This window comes from Sceloporus undulatus, chromosome 3 (genome assembly GCF_019175285.1).
Source record: "Sceloporus undulatus isolate JIND9_A2432 ecotype Alabama chromosome 3, SceUnd_v1.1, whole genome shotgun sequence".
Taxonomy (NCBI): Eukaryota; Metazoa; Chordata; class Lepidosauria; order Squamata; family Phrynosomatidae; genus Sceloporus; species Sceloporus undulatus.
This window is the reverse complement of record NC_056524.1, coordinates 135,770,461-135,790,885: the sequence shown is the minus strand read 5'-3', so window position 1 is coordinate 135,790,885 and position 20,425 is coordinate 135,770,461. Positions and strand designations below refer to the sequence as shown.

At 39.9% G+C, this 20,425-nt stretch overlaps 1 non-coding gene across 1 annotated transcript; it reads left to right on the top strand.

Annotated features, from left to right (window-relative positions):
• The first annotated feature begins 19,630 nt into the window (after window positions 1-19,630).
• LOC121927389 lies at window positions 19,631-19,794 on the top strand. The gene has a single exon (XR_006103194.1). It is a non-coding gene; the product is annotated as a U1 spliceosomal RNA (small nuclear RNA).
• Window positions 19,795-20,425: the final 631 nt, after the last annotated feature.

Here is a 20,425-nt window from a genome sequence, read left to right as displayed (position 1 = left end):
AATATTCTGTCACTAGATTCAATTAAACACAGTTCTAGAGGTTTATACTTTAGAATTTCACACTCAGCATACATAATCCTAGAATGCTGGTAGGTAGTTATTAGGGGACAGGGTTTATTATATATGCGCCCATGTCCTCATCCCCACTTTATGTTACATGCATAGTCACATAAGCCTTACTCAAAACCAAAACAATGCAAGAGAAAGACTTTGATGGGGAATACAGCTTCTCTGATGTAGGGATGTTATTCATCACAATGTTTCTCCTCAAAGTAAGCAGCAAGTAATTTTAACATTTTTCATCCCACTGTGAGAAAGTATTTCAAAGCCACACAGTTTTCAAAACCTATTCCCAATTTGGGATTTATTCCACACAATATTCAGACATGATTCTTTTCCACAGGGGGGGTAAAGCATTTTATGCAGAGAAAACAGTATTTTCAGTGCAAGAAATAATATTTCTAGGCAGAAGCATTGATTTCTGTGCAGAAAAAGCTGTTTTCTTTGTAAAAAAATATTGTCACATATGACTATGTGACAATTTTGTGCAGTACAAGTCCCAGGTTGCAAAGAGTCTTATCAATCAAGGATTCATCTCATCATCAAGGTTTCTCAACACATACACAAAAACATTTTTTGACCACTTTTCTCTTCCCCCCCCCCTATTTTTTGGTATTTTCCCATCCCTTCTCTGATGTAACAACTGCCTACCTATTACATTTGTTGTTAACTACCCTTCTGCTTGCCTCATGGTGACCCTGTGGACGAGACATCTCCAATCCCCTATCTTCCACTACCTTTCCCAGTTTCTGCAGATTCATACCAGTGACCTCCTTAATTGAGTCTGTCCAACATGTAATCTTCATCTCTTCCAAATCCTTCCACTTTCCCCAACATTATTGTCTTTTCTAATGAGTCGTGTCTTTTTATGATGTAACCAAAGTATGATAGCCTCAGTTTAGTCATACTTGCCTCCAGGGAAATTTCAGGCTTGATCTGCTCTAGGGCCCACTTATTTGTTCTTTTTGCGTTCCGTGGTACCCTCAGCACTCTTCTCTAGCACCACATCTCAAATGAATTTATTTTCTTTTTGTCTATTTTCTTAATTATCCAGCTCTCACATCCATACATGGTAATGGGGAATACAATTGCTTGAATGATTCTAACTTTCATGCTTAGTTGTATATTAGCTGTGATATACAACTGCTATATATGCCAGGCTTTCATTGTCACTTTTCTTGTCACATCTTATGATGAGAACAATCCATTCTAACTTGCAGCCATTTGACAATGAGCTAAAACTCTTTTCTAATCATCATGACCAACACATGTCAAATGGCTTGGGAGTAAATTGATGGATATGATTTGATTGAATTGGCTGTGATTGGTTATTAGCAAGCACTGTGTCAGAAATAGAAGAGCAATTGTGATTGTAATTCTGTAATCAGAAAATTTTGAAGTGACAGACTGGAGGAAAAGAGGTGAGGTCCTTGATGGGCTGGTTAAGAATGTTGGCTTGTTTTAGGTGCAGCCACTGCTCCAAACCTGGGCAGACAATTACACTGGAACTTGAACTTGATTTTTTTTTAAAAGCATGGATGCTGGTCATGATTTGTAATTAATCCTGATCGGATAATGATATAATTAACCTCTTTCAAATGCTGACAAGGTGGAATTGATGTCAATCTATGTGAAAAAAAGATCTAAAATTGCTAGAACATGGAAGAAGTGGTGGGTTTTTTGTCTATGTTTTTATTCTTTAAAAGGAGGTGTGGTGACAGAGGAGCTAATGTGGAGTGTTATAGTTTTTTTACTTCATGCTTGGGGAGGCTTTTCTTTGCTTCTAGATGTTGAAATAAACATTTTTGCACATATTTGGTTCTATATAACAAGGATGTAAAAAGTACTCACACAATTTTTCATCCTTTAGATATCCCAGTGAGAAACTGGCCAGCTCACTAGATGACAGCTGGAGAGACAGAGAGTGATGTGTCACATTTGAGGATTTGGGGCTGAAAACTTTATGCAAAAATTTGTTTTTTATACAAAAACAAATAAGTTTCCTACATAAATATGGTTTGCATAAAAACAATTTTTGGTACTAAAATGAGGTTTTTGCAAAAATGACTTTAAAAAAAAAGTACCCAGATGTGTGTGGGGGGAACCCTCATCAAAACTGACAAAATATCATCCAGTGGGGAATAACCTTTGCAATGATTTCCAAAAATCAACAATGATTTCCATACTTGCTTTCAGATACTCCCTATGTGTATACCTTGCCTAAGAAAACCCTATGGAATTGATGGGGTCACCATAAGCCATCAGGCAGCTTGAAGATACATGAACAACCTATATAGCTAATACAACTTTTTATCCCCAAGGCTGCACAAAGGACAAGTGTCTATTCAGTCTATTTTAGCGATAAGGGGAGACAGGCAGAATTGTGGCCAGAAAGAAGAAGCAAGTAGCATAACAACATACATGGGAAAGGGGAAGTTAAGCATGCCAGTATGCAAGATGAATCACAATTAGTTCTGTGTGTGCTGAAGCAAGACTTCTGAACTCCATTAAGATTCAAAGAAAGGTTTGCCTGGGCCATCAAAGCCTTGTACTACACTGACCAGAAACATTCATGTGTCAGTGTTGCTTCCACCTGATGATCAGAGGGTCAGCCATACTCTTTGGAGAAGAAGACAAGGTGAAGAGACACATCATTGTTTGGTAATTATATTCTCTGATGTGGTTGGCGCATACCACAGCATGACACATTCAATGCAAGAGTTTCTAGTGATCTACTGACATGTAATATAGAGCTGACTTGTCAGGCAATGATCATGCTTATAGTCAGTAAACCATTCCTCTTTTGTGGTCTGGATTTCTGCTCCCAGGTGCATGGTGAGTTAAAATTAACAGACATTCGTAGTGAGTGTGCAGCAGTTTTTAGAAAGATATATTCATCTACATGATTCCTCCTGAATTGCCAGTTTGATATTGTACTAAAGTTCTGCATTTTTGCAAGACACCCTGAGTGGTACTAGAAGAGCAGCCTTGAATCTACAAGAAAAGATATCCCACCTAAACATTGGGAAGAAGTTTCTGACAGTAAGAGCTGTTTAGCAGTGGAGCATGTCTTGGAGTGTGGTGGAGTGCCCTTCTTTGGAGGTTTTTTAAAAGAGTCTGGATGGCCATCTGTTAGATGCATTGATTGTGTCTTCTTGCATGGCAGGGATTAGACCAGTAGCATTCCTAGCAGGGTGCAGGGGGTGCAGACCGCATCAATTGTACTGGATCATTTTGAGTCTGTGAGTACTGAGGAAGTGGACAAGATCCTTCAAAGTGTTAGGAAGACAACATGCTCTTTCTATCCCTGTCCCTCGTGGCTAGCGGTTCGGGGGGGCGGCTGTAACTATTATGTTGCGCCACATAATTAATTCATCCTTTAGGAAAGGGCGATTTCCATCCAGCTTGAAATTGGCCATTGTAAAACTGCTGTTAAAAAAGCCCTCCCTAGTCCCCCTGATTCACAATAATTATCGGCCTGTTTCGCTGCTGCCTTTTCTGGGGAAGGTGATCGAGAGGGCGGTTGCCATTCAGCTTCAATCGGTCTTGGATGATACTGATTTTCTAGACCCATTTCAAACTGGCTTCCGGGCGGGCTATGGAGTTGAGACTGCCATGGTCGCCCTGGGCGATGATCTCCGTCTGGGCATGGACAGGGGTAGCGTGTGTGATGTAAGGTACCTTTAAGACACAGCCCTTAGTGATATCAGCTGTAGTCTATATATACTATTAAGAGGGTTGGAGAGGGATTGATTGCTCTCTCTTCCTCATCCCACTCTCCTGGGACTGGCTGTGCTCAGTAGCTCATGGGTGAATAAACTTACTGCTCTTACTTGAAGACTGGACTCTGTGGGGATTCTTGTAAGATTGGATTCCAACAGCAGACATCATATAAGGTGTTGGTTATTACCTATAAAGCCCTAAATTGCTTGGGCCCAGGGTACTTGGATGACCGCCTCTCCACATATAATCCGCCCCGCACTCTCAGGTCAACCGGGAAGCAACTGTTGAGGGTTCCAGATACGAAATATGCTGCGACTGCACAGAGGGCATTTTCTATCTTGGCCCTGCAGCTCTGGAACTCTCTTCCCGATGAGCTCCACTCGGTTACCTCCCTTGACCTATTTAGGAAGAGGTTAAAAACCTTCCTCTTCCAACAGGCTTTCCCCCAGTCGTTGTAATATCTGCTCTCTCCCCGTTGCACTCGCACTTTAAGCCAGCTAGTTGTTGTGTGTTTTTACCTTTTAGCTTGTAATTTTTAACCTTGTTTTTAATTGTTTTTATATTCTCTAGATTGTGACATGATTGCTGTTTGTAAATTGTACTTTGTGTACTTCTGTGTAACCCGCTTTGATCTACCAAGGAAAAGTGGGCTATAAATAAACGGTTTATTATTATTATTATTATTATTATTATTATTATTATTATTATTATTTAAATGACACCCAAAAGGGGTGTGTGACACCACTGCCCTTCAAACATCCCAGGAATGTGGGGAAGGTTAGCTCAGTGAAGAAGGCACACTCCTTCTATGCAGTCACGTCAGTGAACAAGGAGAGTCTCTTTCACTGGAAGGCAGGGGAAAGGTGATGGGGCCAGAGCTGAGTAGGGGAGAAAGGAGATGCAAGGAAGCAAGGTTGGACTTGCAATAGGCATGCTTGTAGGAAAACCTGGGTTGCATGAAGAAGAAGAGCCCTTCTGTGGCTAGGACAAGTAGTCAAAGGGGTGAATGACAATGAGAGGTAGCACACACCTCAAGGATCAATTCTAGGTTGGAGGGAAGCCGTGGGGATGGGTGTATGGAGGTCAAGAATGCAATAAACAGGCTCTAGCAATAACAGACAGGGATCAATCACCCCTTCCTTTCTGGGGATGGAGAAGAGAGGCTTGTTTTATTTTGTTTGCTTCCCCTGCTCATCCACATCCCTGTGTTTTGGGACTCTCAGGGGAACTTTGTGAGAAGCAACACATGGATTTAAACCTGGTTTTTGCTCCCACCCACTGCTTATCAGCCTCTCTGCCCAAAAGTTTGCAGTGATTTATGAGGGGAGGTGAAGGAGGCAGTGGCAGCATAGAGCCAGCAAAGCCTGGGAATGAGAGAGATGGGAGAAATGGCGGGAAGGAGGATTAATTTCATCAGAGCTGCTTGTTTTTATCAGGTTTTTTATTTACAAATTGCTGATTTTTTTTAAAGGCTTGAAATATTCCATTTTAACACAGTATACTTTTGGTATTCTAAAGAGCTGAGGAAATACAGAATATAGTGACTTTAAGAGCATCACCTTTTGGAGAAAAATGTAGTTTAGCCCCAGAGTTCCCTCCCTTTGCACAAGCACTGGTTCTCCCTTTCCTTTGCTGCCTCTGGAGCAAATCTTCCTCTGGTCCTTTCTTTTGAAGACTGCATGCAGATTTTAACAGAAGGCCTGGGAACGGGAAAGGCAGGCACTTCCACATTGGATCAGTGCCTTAAGTTTGTTCTCCCCCCACCCCCCTTGAAATATTGGAACAAAGTCAGGGATAGTTTCATTTTCTGAATAATTATCAGAGATCAAGCATCTGAAATTCCTACTATATATCTTAGACTCCTGATTTCAAGTGAATGGCTTCACAGAACCATCAACAGATCTTTCCTCCCTAAGCCTGAAGAATGAGTAACAGAAATCTTAAATTAAACCTTTAATTCAGTTTTTTTAAAAATACTCTTAAAAATATCATATCATACCAATTTTCACTTCAACCACATGAAACATGAAATTAAATGTAAATACATTCAAGCTGTATATATGATATTGTAATTTAAAGATGTAATTTTAATTTTGCTAGTTGCTTATGTCACAACTATAGTTCAGTGATAGATGGAAATTATCAGTACAAAAAATACTAAGGATTCTGTATGATTTGGTATGGGAGGAGGTCAATGGGGGTTTGACACCATGAGTTACTGCACCGGGTTACACCAACTCTAGGGATGCCACTGGGCTAGACTGGATGACCGTGTGGTCTCTTCTGGCTCTATGATACTATGATTCTAAGAAACATAGAATTGCTTGCTTTAATTATATAATGTTTGCTATACCCACAATTCCCAACTTGGAACAAAGTAGGAAATGTGGAGGTAATAAAATGGAAAAGCAATTAAAAGGAACACCTCCTGAGTTAGTGTAAGCCATTCCTTTCTTACCATTTCCAGTTGTTTAGACAATAGGTGGATATGAAGCCAGCCCTACCATGGAGAATAGCAAGGGCAGATTGCTTGTGGCCCTCCAAATATTGGTAGATGGTAGTTCTTATTTGTCTCAGTCAGCATATTCAATAATAAGAGATGCTGGGAGGGGCAATTCAACAGCATCTGGAAGACATGACAACAGAACAGACTGAATCCCAGAAGGGACAGCCATTACAGTGACTAAAATTCCAAATTCTCTGGGGTATTTTATCCCTTTAACATTGGCATTACCTTCTGGGATTCATGAGGCAACTAAATGGGCTATGTGAACAGAATAATTTCTAAATCTGTCTCAGTATTGCTCACAATGATTACCAGGAATCACAGAAACATACAGTTGGAAGAGACCACAAGGGCCAGCCTCCTGCCATGTCCAGTCCAACCTCCTGCCATTCAGGAACTCTTATTCAAAGCATAGCTAACAGATGGCCATCCAGCCTCTGTTTAAAGACTTCCAAGGAGGGAGACTCTACTGCCCCCAGATGAAGTGTGTTCCACTGTCGAACAGCCTTTACTGCCAGGAAGTTCCTCCTAATGTTGAGGTGGAATCTCTTTTCCTGTAGCTTGCATCCATTGCTCCGGGTCCTAGTCTCTGGAGCAGCAGAAAACAAGCATTTTCCCTCCTCAAAATGGCATCCCTTCAAGTATTTAAACAGGGCTATCATATCACCACTTAACCTTCTCTTCTCCAGGCTAAACATCCCCAGCTCCCTAAGTTGTTCCTCACAGGACATAGTTTCCAGACCCTTCATCATTTTAGTCACCCTCCTTTGGACACGCTCCAGTTTCTCAATGTCCTTTTTTAATTGTGGTGCTCAGAACTGGACACAATATTCTAGGTGGGGCCTGACCAAAGCAGAATAAAGTGGCACTATTACTTCCCTTGATCTAGACACTATACTTCTATTGATGCAGCCTAAAATCGCATTGGCCTTTTTAGCTGTTGCATCAAATTGTTGACTCATGTTCAACTTGTGGTCTGCTTGGACTCCTAGATTGCTTTCACATGTAGTCTCTTTAATCCAGGTGTCCCCCATCCTATATCTGTGCATTTCATTTTTCCGTCCAGAGTGCAGTACCTTACATTTCTCTGTGTTGAAATTCATTTTGTTAGCCTTGGCCCAGCTTTCCAATCTATCAAGGTCATTTTGAATCTTGATCCTGCTCTCTGGGTTATTAGCTACTCCTCCTAATTTGGTGTCATCTGCAAATTTGATAAGTATGCCCCCAATTCTGTCACCCAAGGAACTTTCCACCATTCCAGTCTAATCTTGCAAGGTCAGTCTTGGCCTGGTTAGCATGCCTCTGAGTATTCCTTGTCTAAGAAAACCCTATAAAATTCATGAAGTCACCATAGATTGACAGGTGACATGAAGGCATGCACATAAACACATAAACTTAGAGTATACAGAATTCCTTTGTGAACATAACAGGAATTTAACCTGGAGCCTACTCACCCTCCCATCATAGACCCTCTCACTCTGAAGAAATGGAATGAGAATAAACCTACATTAAGCTATTGTCTGTCTAACACTAAAGAGAGATAATCACATGCAGGACAGCTGAGAATACAATGCTAACCCTCTGAAATATGCGCAAACTGACTAGAATATACATTACTTGACTTTATTTCTAAATTATTATGAGAAAAATGAAACACATTATGCTCTTGGCACCATTTCACTTACTGTGTCTTCTATAAATCCCTGTAATAACAGAGAAGGTCATTGTCAAGTATCACAAATTCACACATCATTTTATTTTTTTAAAGATTTGCTGGAGTGATACTAAACTTCCAAGGAATATTAAACACCTAAACAATTATCCTTATTAAATGCATTCTGTATCTTTAGCACAAAAGATATTACAATTGCCAGAATAATCTGTTTGGCATAAATCTTAATAAGGGGAAGTTTTTAACTGCATCAAACTGCTCTGATGAAAAGACAGCTTCTATTATGCCATTTGTAGAATTGGGTTGGCTAAAGCAGGGCAAAATTAAAGTCTTGTGGGTTTAGACGATGTAACTTCTCCAGATTCATTGCATTTTTAAAGTTTTTCACATCTGAAATCAAGGACAATGTATTATGAAAAGGATTTCTGCAGTAATAGTGCCCTCCTGGTTTGAAAAAGCAATCCTACCAGTTACAGAATGTGAATACAAATTGCACTTGTTGCTCAGGTGGTCCCAGAGAACTGTTTCTCTTTCACAGCCAAAAATGAAATGCTTTTCATTTTGCACACAGATGACCAAGTATGCTGCAAAGGGAACTAGCAGCATTGAAATCAAGAACCCAAACAATTACAGAGAAAGTACATATCAGAATCACCCTGTGTTCAGAACAACAGCAGCCTCATCTGTGCTTCAATGTGTCTATGTGGTGAGTTACATCAGGCTGCCAATGGGAAAACAATGATGGGATAAATGCAGTTCTCTGGAGTTTCTGAATTCAGACAATCCATTTGTTGTGCTTCATTTGAACTGGCTATATATTCCAGGTGAGGCCCACATTTGTTGTCCTGCCTACTGCCCATTATTTGCCTGACAGGGAAAAACCTCCTAATATTGTTCAACTTCAAACCTATGTGCCCTAGTCAGCAAAATCAACATTGACGCCTGCTGGATTTTTGCAGTCCAGAAATATATGGCGATCTGCAATTTGTCCACCTTTGCTGTGTGTGTATCTGTATATCTCAAGTGGCCAGTTTCCATGTCTACTTGCCAGCCCTTCGCCTTGCTGTCTGTTTTTATTGTCATTCCTGTCCCAATATGTCAGATGGATTGTGTAGCCCAACTAGAAATCGGTTCCCCTGCAGATTGTTCCATTCCATTCTACCTTGAACTGCATCTTGTGCCATAATTTCCCACTAGCATAATTCAGACTATGCTTGGCAGAAAGAAAGAATCATAGAATCATAGAGTTGGAAGAGATTGCAAGGGCCATCCAGTCCAACCCCCTGCCATGCAGGAAATCTAAATAAAAACCTCCCTGACAGATGGCCATCTAGCCTCTGTTTAAGGACCTCCAAGGAAGGAGACACCACTATTCTCTGAGGGAGTGTGTTCCACTGTCGAACAGCTCTTACTGTCAGGAAGCTCCTCCTAATGTTGAGGTGGATTCTCTTTTCCTGCAGCTTGCATCCATTGTTCCGTGTTCTACTCTCTGGAGCAGTAGAAAACAAGCTTGCTCCATCCTCAATGTGACACCCCCTCAAATATGTAAAGAGGGCTATCATATCACCCCTTAACAGTCTCTTCTCCAGGCTAAACATACCCAGTTCCTTAAATGGTTTCCAGACCCTTCACCATTTTAGTGGCCCTCCTCTGGACACACTCCAATTTGTCATAGAAGTTCTTCCATTGTTCTGGGTCCTGTTCTCTGGGGCAACAGAAAACAAGGAAGGAAGGAAGGAAGGAAGGAAGGAAGGAAGGAAGGAAGGAAGTCCACTACTAATCTGTGATTATAAATGAGTGGATAGGTCATTATGTCATCCTCTTTGGGGGAAAAACACTACCATTTAATATGTGTGTTTAAACATCATAGACAAAAATATAGGCATTATGTTATAAGGATATGAGGTCTACCTATAGAATAAAGGACACTGTGGGGTTTTTTTGTTTTGTTTTTTGCTAATACATTTTTGGAAGGTTGGAGACAAAAATAAAATGTGTGATCTTGTTACTCACCTTCATGTACTGACTGTACACAGATTTCTAATGACCAAACAGACAATTGGGTCTTATCATATTCTTAGATTGTACATTATTAGATTGCACGCCATAGGCAAGTTTACTCTTTTATATTTATTGTTTTTATGTACAGCGCTGTGCAAATCTACAGTGCTATATTAATAATAATAATAATAATAATAATAATAATAACAACAATAATAATAATATATTTATATGTCCATACAGCTATATATCTGTATAGATAAAGGTGATTAAAAATCAAACCAAAAGTAAATCTCCCAAGTGTGTCCTGAATTTGAGAAAAATGCAGTAATGATTAACAAATATCTACCTAGCTAGCTACCTGGAGAGAAATACACACACACATACACAGAGACAAAATTGGATCTGACAAGCACAGCGTACTCCTAGGGAACGCAGGGAAATCATCATGTCCTTCAAATCCAGTTCTGATTCAAGTAACTAAAGCAGAGAGATGAAAGGTTATTATTTTGCCTGGGCTCCCTCTTTGCTAACTTTACCCTTTATCATATTTTGTAAGCTACATGCCTCATTTGTGAGTGGGGCAAAAATGTTTCCCCCAGATAGCTAAAGGACTATAGGCTAGGCACATGATAACATTTCTTGACCTCCTAGACCATGACCATGTTGCAGTTCACTTTAAGTCCCATTTCACAAGACTTACAAATGTCTTCCTTTGGGGCTTTTGTATTAATCAGACTTAAGCTACCGGTGTCCCAGTGTTGAGCCTGCCAAGTGGGCTAGAAACAGCTTGCTGTGCATGATGGGGAGGGTAAACTGAACAGTTTATTTTGAAATAGGCAGATACAAAATGTAGGAAAAAACATAAGCACAGACATATTCATTTATTTAATTCTATCCATATCCAACTTTCTGCAAGTATAATCAAAGTGATATCAAAATAATCAAATATATAAACAGGAAAATAAACCACAGAAAAGAAATATAATGAATTTTTTTAAAAAAAAAAAACAACAGCAGCAGCTGTACTAAATCCATCTCAAAATAATTTCAAACAGGCAAAGATAAAACAGCAAATTCCTACAGAAATATTTTTTCTAAAGCTGTCTAAAAGTAGTAATATAGGAAATCTATTGACCTTGCCAAGAAGAGAACTCCATAACTCTACCACGATGATCCTGTCTGTATTACCTGACAATTTAACATAGATTAAAGTGTGTGCATGTCTGTGCCTTCAAGTTGCCTGTCAATTAACGGCAGCCACACTAATTTCATACGGTTTTCTTAGGCAAAGAATACTCAGAGGGGGTTTTGCCAGTTCCTTCAGAACCTGGTCTACAGAACCTGGTATTCATTGGCAGTCTCCCACCCGCGTACTAACATGATCAAACAGAATCTGATGCTTTTTGTTGTTTCCTTCAAAAACAGAATTAGCAAAAAAAAAAAAAAAGGTACATGGCCAGTACAAAAATAGTGTTATGTTTGCCAATTGCTTTATTTATTATTTTATTATGTGTTCATTAGATCATGTTACACCGAATAATTAATACATCACTCAGGGATGGGGAATTTCCATCCAGCTTAAAATTGGCCATTGTAAAACCACTGATCAAAAAGCCCTCCCTTGACCCCCTGATGCACAACAATTATTGGCCTGTCTCACTATTGCCTTTTCTGGGGAAGGTGATCGAGAGGGCAGTTGCAATCCAGCTTCAATCGATCTTGGATGATACTGATTATCTGGACCCATTTCAAACCGGGTTTCGGGCGGGCTATGGAGTTGAGACTGCCATGGTCACCTTGGTCGATGATCTTCATCTGGGCATCGACAGGGGTAGTGTCTCCCTGTTGGTGCTCTTGGACATCTCAGCGGCTTTCAATACCATTGACCATAGTATCCTTCTGGAACGCCTGAGGGAGTTGGGAATCGGGGGCACTGTGCTCCAGTGGTTCCGTTCCTACCTCTTGGGTAGATTCCAGATGGTGCAGCTGGGAGACGTGTGCTCCGATAAGAGGACCTTGACATCCGGTGTCCCTCAAGGAGCCATTCTGTCTCCCATGCTATTTAACATTTACATGAAACCGCTGGGAGAGATCATCCGGAGACACGGGGCGCGGTGTCATCAGTATGCTGATGACACTCAAATATGTTTCTCTGTGTCTCCGACTGATGCAATGACCAGGGATGGCATCTCTCCTCTAGATGCCTGTCTGGACTCGGTAATGGGCTGGATGAGGGAAAACAGACTCAGTTTGAATCCAGAGAAAACAGAAGTACTTGTGATAGGCTCCCCTGGCCCAGGACTGGATGTTTGTCCACTGTCCTGAATGGGGTCACGCTCCCCTTGAAAGACACTGTTCGCAGTTTGGGGGTGCTTCTGGACTCGTCACTCCACCTTACATCTCAGGTGGATGCGACGATCAGGAGCACCTGTTATCAACTTCGGTTGATACGCCAGCTGTGACCCTTCCTGGGCAGGGGGGACCTTGAAACAGTGGTACATGCTCTGGTAACCTCTCATTTGGATTTCTGTAATGCGCTCTACATGGGGCAACCCTTGTACCAAACTCGGAAGCTGCAATTGGTCCAGAATATGGCAGCTAGACTGGTCACTGGAGCTTCCAGGGCCAGCCATATAACACCAGTACTTAAAGATCTTCATTGGCTGCCTATCCGCTTCCAGACCCAATACAAGGTGTTGGTTATTACCTATAAAGCCCTAAATGGCTTGGGTCCAGGGTACTTGGAGGACCGTCTCTCTCCATATAATCCGCCCCGCGCTCTCAGATTGGCCGGGAAGCAACTCTTGAGAGTTCCAGACTCAAAATATGCCATAACAACGCAGAGGGCCTTCTCTATCTTGGTCCCAACGCTCTGGAACTCACTTCCCGGTGAGATCCGCTCAGCCACCTCTCTTGACCAGTTCAAGAAGGAGTTAAAAACTTACCTGTTTCAACAGGCTTTCCCCAGCCTTCCCCAATGTAGCCCTCCTCTCTCTTACTGTATGTGTTGAAGTATCTCAAGCTAGCTAGATTTTGTAATTTGTAATTTGTAATTGCTATTGCAATTTTTAATGTAATGTATTTGTTGTTTTTATTGTGTTTTATATTGTATTGCTATGCTGTATTGGCACGTGTATGTAACCCGCCTTGATCACAGGAAAGGTGGGCTAGAAATAAATATTTTATTTATTTATTTATTTATTTATGCTCCACCCTTCAGCCAAATAGCCCCAAAGAGCATCTTACCAATTCTCTGCTCTCAGGCTTATGATCTAACAAGACATGAGCCACGAAGAAAAGGGAATGACATTGAGAGAGGAGATTAAATCCAGCAGATGCTGCTTCTGTTCTTTCTCTCAGAGGCAATAGCAGTGGTAGTTGGAGCAGATGGAGGGTTTCTCACTAGCAACTGGGAATAAAATATGATGGAGCTTGCTTGGCTGCTGTGGGTATGGGGCATGGGCCTCTTATCAGCCGCTGGAACTAAGGCACAAAGATTTTGTCTTCACTAATATGATGGCACCACTCACTGTCATTTCTGTATTGCCTAGGTCTCACCATCACTGGGTATCCAACAATAACACTTGAATTTAAGAACACTGTATACTGTATACCCCAGTCAGAATAAGTTAAGCACTATCATCAAGATTAGCAGAACCTGACCAATAATGCATAAATGAAATCTGGATTAGGTTTGCCCTTCTCTACCCTAGCATGAACTGTCCTCAGTCACCAGTTTAAGGTGTGGTACAGAGCACCAAAAGGAGGCACCAGGGAGGCACTTCTCTTTGCTCCACAGCAACACCACAGCAACCAAATTGTGCGACACTGCTATGCAGCAAAAGAGGAGTGCCTGGAAGTGGCTCCTTTGTATGGTGCAGTTGCGCCACTGCAAACTACCAGAGACGACTTGATGGCATTGCAGCTGCACAGCGCTGTTTGGATGCTGCGCTGCTGCAACGTCATAGCTGTGCGTGCCGTGTAGATGGTGCTGCGCAGCTATGATGTCCTCATCATGTGCTAGGATTGTGGGGCGTGTGCATGCACCACCCCGAGGCAATCCTAGCACGTTGCCATGATGCCGCAAAGAGCCCGTCTGTCCAGGGCCTAAGTTTTCACAGGCCCTATCTCTACCATCATTACATAGAAATGATAGGTAATCTCATGTGGCATCAGTTACTTTTCAGCTGCTCTTACCAGTTATTTCAAGGAAATTTTAAAATACCTTCAGAGACAGAATGACATTATTGTCTTCAGACATGAGAGACAGAGATCAAACCTTGGACCAAGGGCAAATAACCTCCCCCCCACACACACACACACCCAACACCCACACACACAACTGTAATCATCCCTGATTATTAGCTATCCTGGCCAGGACAAAAGAGAGTTGGGATACAACAGTACCTGAAGAGACACAGGCTGCTTCCCACAAGAAAACACCACAAGAAAAATCATGGTGAAATTACTAGCAAAGGTTGGAGCAGAGGAGCAGGAAAATGTGGATCAATCCTGCTTTATCCTAAAGTGGGTTGAAACCCTACTGCCCACATGACCCACTCCCAAAGCAGGTTGAATGTATGTCCTGACTACATGGAACAGCATCAATCTGTGCTGCTGGGTAATTTGTTTTTTGTTGCCTCCCCCTCATATATGTGCACCATCATACAAACACACTGCTGGAGACCCCCCAAGTACCTCCCATGTCCACCCATGGATGGCCACCCCTTTGATCGACCACGCAGCCTCATGTGCAATGCTCCACCTGTTCAGGGCATCAGTGCATTGGTGTGAGAGGGATACACTGGCAAAGCACAATCAGGGGGCCCTCCCCATATGCCCCCTTCTTCCCCTTCACCCCATGCCCTCCTGTTGGACTGTCTGGTTTGTGTATGTTGTCATTACATCCATTACAGTTGTCGCACTTTCATTTCTTTGCTTTGCTGTAGGCCCACACTTGCATTGGTGCATTTATATGCAAGGACAAGGATGTGCATTTTCCACACTTAGCTGAATTATCCCATGTTCTGTTTGCTCTGTTTTTTAGCCCAGGAGCACAGCTTTGGTTTGGTTTCTACTTGCTTTGGAGGCACATGTCATCTAAACACCCACCTTCAAAGCGGGCAGAAACCTCTTTATTTTGCCCATCTGTCACACTCCAAAGAGATTCTTCTTATTAGTTGCTTGTTACTTTCCTACGCATTTGAGAACTCCATGCTCAAGTGATTATAACAGGTAATCTGAGATACATACGTCTCATTACTTTCCAATGTGCACTCACAGTTGCTACAAAAAGCAATGCAATAGATCCGTCTGCCAACAAACTCTCATGGTATAAGCACAGTGATTATCTTTTTATCATCTCCTCCCCTGCATCTGGAACTTCGATTTCTCATAGTGACACAGTGTCAGAGATTCAGCTGTTTGCCAGCCTCACAGTGAGACTGAGAAATATTCAAACAAAGGTGAGCATTAAGGATTACTGCTGGTCCACTCTTTTGTCTGCCCATATATTTTATACATATACAGATATATGCTATGCCCATGGAAACGGAATGCTATTGAAGGGGTTTTTTTTTTTTTTGGTAGATATAGGAGTTCCCCATCTAACTACATGTAGAAAACAATAAAACAAGGCTCCTATAGGTGGACATAATTCCTTAGCAAAGAGGTATTGAATAGTAGGAATATAAATCTTGCCATTTCCTTCCTTCATAAAAGAATTTTTCAAAAAATAAGTTGTCTTCCCACAGGGCATGCTTATTTTTTAAAAATAATTTTTATTAAATTTAACACGACATCACATATATGTATGCACACCACACACACATACACACACACACACACACACATATAATGTACATTCATTTTACCACACAACAGGACAAAAGATAATGACATAAAGACATTAAAAGAATATAACTAACAAATCATACATACCCCATTCCTTCCTTCCTTGTTACCCACCTTGGTCAATTTTCCTTCACCTTATTGGCTATCTTAAAGAATAGAAAGATAACTAAAAAGGTTCTCTAACCATCCCCCTTTTCCTTTGTTTTGTTTTCTCTATCTAGTCCAAACCACTTTTAAATTCCTACTATACATGCATATATTTTTCCTTGGATTTATTCCAGTTCTACTCCCATAACCACTATTTTCCCCCATTTCTGAGAGACATATCCTAACATTTTCTGCCACTTTTCTAAGTACTTGTTCTGTTTTTCATTTCTCATGCTCTTGGTCAGTTTATCCATTTCAAATGGGTCCATTAACTTGAGTGTCCATTCTTCTATTGTTGGGATGTCTTCTTTTTTTCATTTTTATCATAGATGAACCTTGCTGCTGATAACATATAAAACAAAATTTCATTTCTAGTTTCACACCCAACATGTTTAACAAAAATATTTCTGATTTAAATTCTAGATTTTTGTTTATAACTCTCTTTATTTCAGTGTGTATTTGTGTCCAATATTTTTTCGCTTTCTCACATGTCCACCACATATGAAAAAACAAACCCTTTCCTTCATGGCATTTCCAGCATTTTTTATTCAATTGCTGTATATTTTACTTAATCTTTCAGGAGTTAAATACTATCTGGAAAAAAATCTTATAATCACTCTCCTTTAAATTTTGACAAAGGGTATAACTTAATCTTTTTTCCCCACAATATTTCCCATTGTTCAAGATCTAACATATACCCAAAGTTTTGTGATCACTTTACCATATTTTCTATTATGATTTCTCCTTCTGTATAAATTTTCAGAATGCATTTATAAATCCTAGACAATGTGGACTCCTTATTTGACATTATTTCTTCTAAATCCATGTTACTTTTATCTATTCTCTCTTGTTTCTTATCCATACTAAATCTGTCTCTGCCTATATAAAAACCAGCTGCAATTGACCTCTTCCTTTCTTAATTCTTCCAAAGACGTTATTCTGTATTCATTTTATTAATTATTGCTATATCTTTATATCTTATCCAATTTTGTTTTGATGTTTGACTAAATTTAAATAATGCTTCATGCAGAGAAACCCAGAGTGGTATCTTGGAACAAATTATTTTCTTGTATTTCTTCCAAACACTTATTAAAGAGTTTCACATGTAGTGATTGTTAAAGTTTGATTTGCTTTCTCTTTGTTGTAGAACATGTAGACATGCCAGCCAAATCTCAAGTCTGCACTTTCTATCTTCAACAGCTCATTATTTTTTAATTGTACCCAGTCTTTCAACTAAACAAGATGCCTCATAATACAGCTTGAGATTTGGCAAGGCTAACCTTCCACTTTCTTTTGCATCATGCAAGGACTTCAATTTTATTCTCCCCTCCCCTTTTTTTTACATTCCAGATATAATATATAATTTCACTTTGCCATTCTTTAAATGGTACATCATTTTTTATAATGGGTAGGAACACTCAACTTAATTATGGCAAGTTTTCCTAATAATGATAAGTTAATTTTTTTCCATTTTTGAGATCTTCCTTTATAGTTCCCCATGTCTTCTTATAGTTATTTACATATAGAACAGAATTTTTATTAGTGAACATAATGCTCAGATACTTAACTTTTTTGTTTACTTTTAATCATGACTCCCCCCCCCCCATTTTTTTTTAATTTCTTCAAGTTTCATATTGTTTGTTATTATAGTTGTTTTCTCTTTATCAAATTTCAGGCCCAATATTTCTTCAAATTTCTGTTTCTGTAATTAATTCAGTAACATAATTTGTTGGATTGCTAATCGATACCATTAGGTCATCTGCGAACGCTCTAGTTTTATATGCAAATCCCATGATATTAATCCCTTTGATTTTTGAATTTTTTCTTATGTTTTATAACAGAATTTTAATCACAATTATAAATAAAAAAGGAGAAAGTGGGAAGCCTTGTCTGATACCCTTACTTATATTTACTGATTTTGTTATTTCCCCATTAATAACTTTCTGGGCTACCATGGGCCATGTCAAAATCTATAATTTTGGCCCCCAAACCTCCCCTCGACTTATACATGAGGTTCAGTTATAATGTGGTATATACATTAAGTAACATCTCCTGGCTTGAGCCCACAAAAGTCACATTGAATGATGGAGGTACATTTCGCTGGTGACTGGGATGCAGGAGAAGGATGCTGATGCAACCGGAAAAGTCATCTTCTTGCTCCCTGATTGCCAGCAGACTGGAACTCTGTCACTTGTGCCTGCTAGCAGTTAAGTAGGTTGGGGGGCATTTACCATTATGGCAACAGTACCACAGTCATGAAGATGTATAATTACTGAATACTGAAAGAGTTAAAGATCTATAACTGCAATACAGAGTGCCTGCCTCTGTGCTGGATATGTACACATGTACATTTTACCAGTTTTCAATTGATATCTCCTATTTCTTTAAACACGTGTGGATAGTTAAGGGTTCTCCAGATACTTTAGACCACAAATCTCTTCCTTCCTGGCCATTGACTGTGCTGGCTGGGACTTAAAGGAGTTGCAGTTCAAAATATCTGAAGACCACCAAAGTGCATGTTATTGTGTTCTTGAAAAGAAAAATGATAAAAACGCCAGTGCACCACAATTAATATTATGCAATTCCATTCAGTTTTTTGTGTGGCATTTTCATCTATAATCTATCCATCACTTCATCCATCCATGTGCTGTATACATGATCAAACTAATCAATGATCTGGAAAGGGGAAAAGCCCTGAACGGAAACCTGTCATAAAGTGCTCATGTGTCAGTTTTGAAATACAATTTAAAAATTTGCCAGGTTCAGACATAGTGTAGAGTCACCCCATTGAATAGCAATGAAATATAATGGGTCATTTGCTTAGTAATGCCCATGACATTTTTTACAAAAATGCCCAATTGTAATGAATGAAAACTTTAAAATGCATTGGTATGGTTTGTCCTACTACTATTTTCAACAGCTCTCTCTCTGTGAAGTCGAAGGCTTTCATGGCCGGCATCCATGTTTTTTTGTGGGAGTTTCGGGCTATGTGGCCATGTTCTAGAAAATTTTCTTACTGACATTTCACCAGCATATTCAGAGAATGCTTTGCCTGGAAAAAGTTGGGTGTATATATACTGTGTGAGCCTAGGAATGCAGGAGTGATTTGCATGTGTATGTTCTGTGCTGATGGCTGGCCTCAGGCTGGGAGGCTAATGCAAAAGAGGATTAATGTCTGCTAATTGGTGATCACCCACCAAAAACCACAGTGCTCTCTCTCTCTCTCTGTAATGCTAAAAATTGTGATTGATATTTGGGGGGAACATAGTTCTTATTTGGGCCCTGTTGCAGCTACACCTTGGAATGAGTACTGAAGAAAATCAAGGAAGAAAGTTTAAAGGCAAGTTTAAAGTTGAACATTAAAAAAACAAAAAATAATGACCACAGCTTATTTAAATAATATTTTTAATCAGAATATGAAGACCTTGTAATAGTTCAAGATATTCCATACCATAGCTTGGTCATTAATCAGAATGCAAACAGCACTCAAGAAATCAGAAGAAGACTAGAAGGGCAGCTTTAAAGGAACTAGAAAAGATCCTGAAGTGTAAAGGTATATAATTGAATACTAAAGCTAGGATTGTACATGCCATCATATTTCCAATTTCTATTCATGGATGTGAAAGCTGGACAGTGAAGAAAGTGGATAGGAAGAAAATTGGTTTGTACTTACCCCGCAGGGGATATACCATGATCATGAAGGTGCTTCTCCCATGGTGAAGCTCATCCATTAGACTTTGGATATGCTGAACTCTGCAATTTCCATAAATGTGGGAAACTCGACTGCATAATTTGTGTTAGTAGAGTACTACATTAGTGCTTTTCCCTTACAAAGAAAAGTCTTGAATATTATTCAATGTTTAAAATATCATAATAACCAAAGTTGGCTTTGATTTTTTTATATGCAGAAAATGCCTTTGATATTTTTTTCCTGGAATTACCTATTTCAAGATTTGAAGAGAATGGATTTTAGAGAAAATATAATTTGGGCCATTAAGGCAATGCATCCAGTTCAAAAAGCTCATATTCTGGTAAATGTCAATGTTATGACACCAACTGAGATACAAAAAGGATCCCCTCTTTCACCTTTGCTTTTAATTTTTGGCATTGGAGACTCTATTGGGACATATCAGATGAAATAATTGCACCTATGATGTGAACATTTTAAAAGAAGGATATGTAGTGATGGTTTATATGGATGATCTTTTGATGACAGAAATCCATTAGATTCAATGAAAGCCTTCCAGGAAAACATTAAGATGTTTGGGGTATGTTCTAGATTTAAAGTGAATCAGGGCAAAACAAAACTGTGGATTAAAAATATGACATTTGAGAAGGAAAATCAGCTGACCATTCTCTATAATTTAGGGACTGCACAGATGAGAAGAAAGGGGTGGCCAGAGGCTGCCCCTTTCTCCTTCAGATCATTGCCACCACGACCCCATGGGCGTAGCAATGAT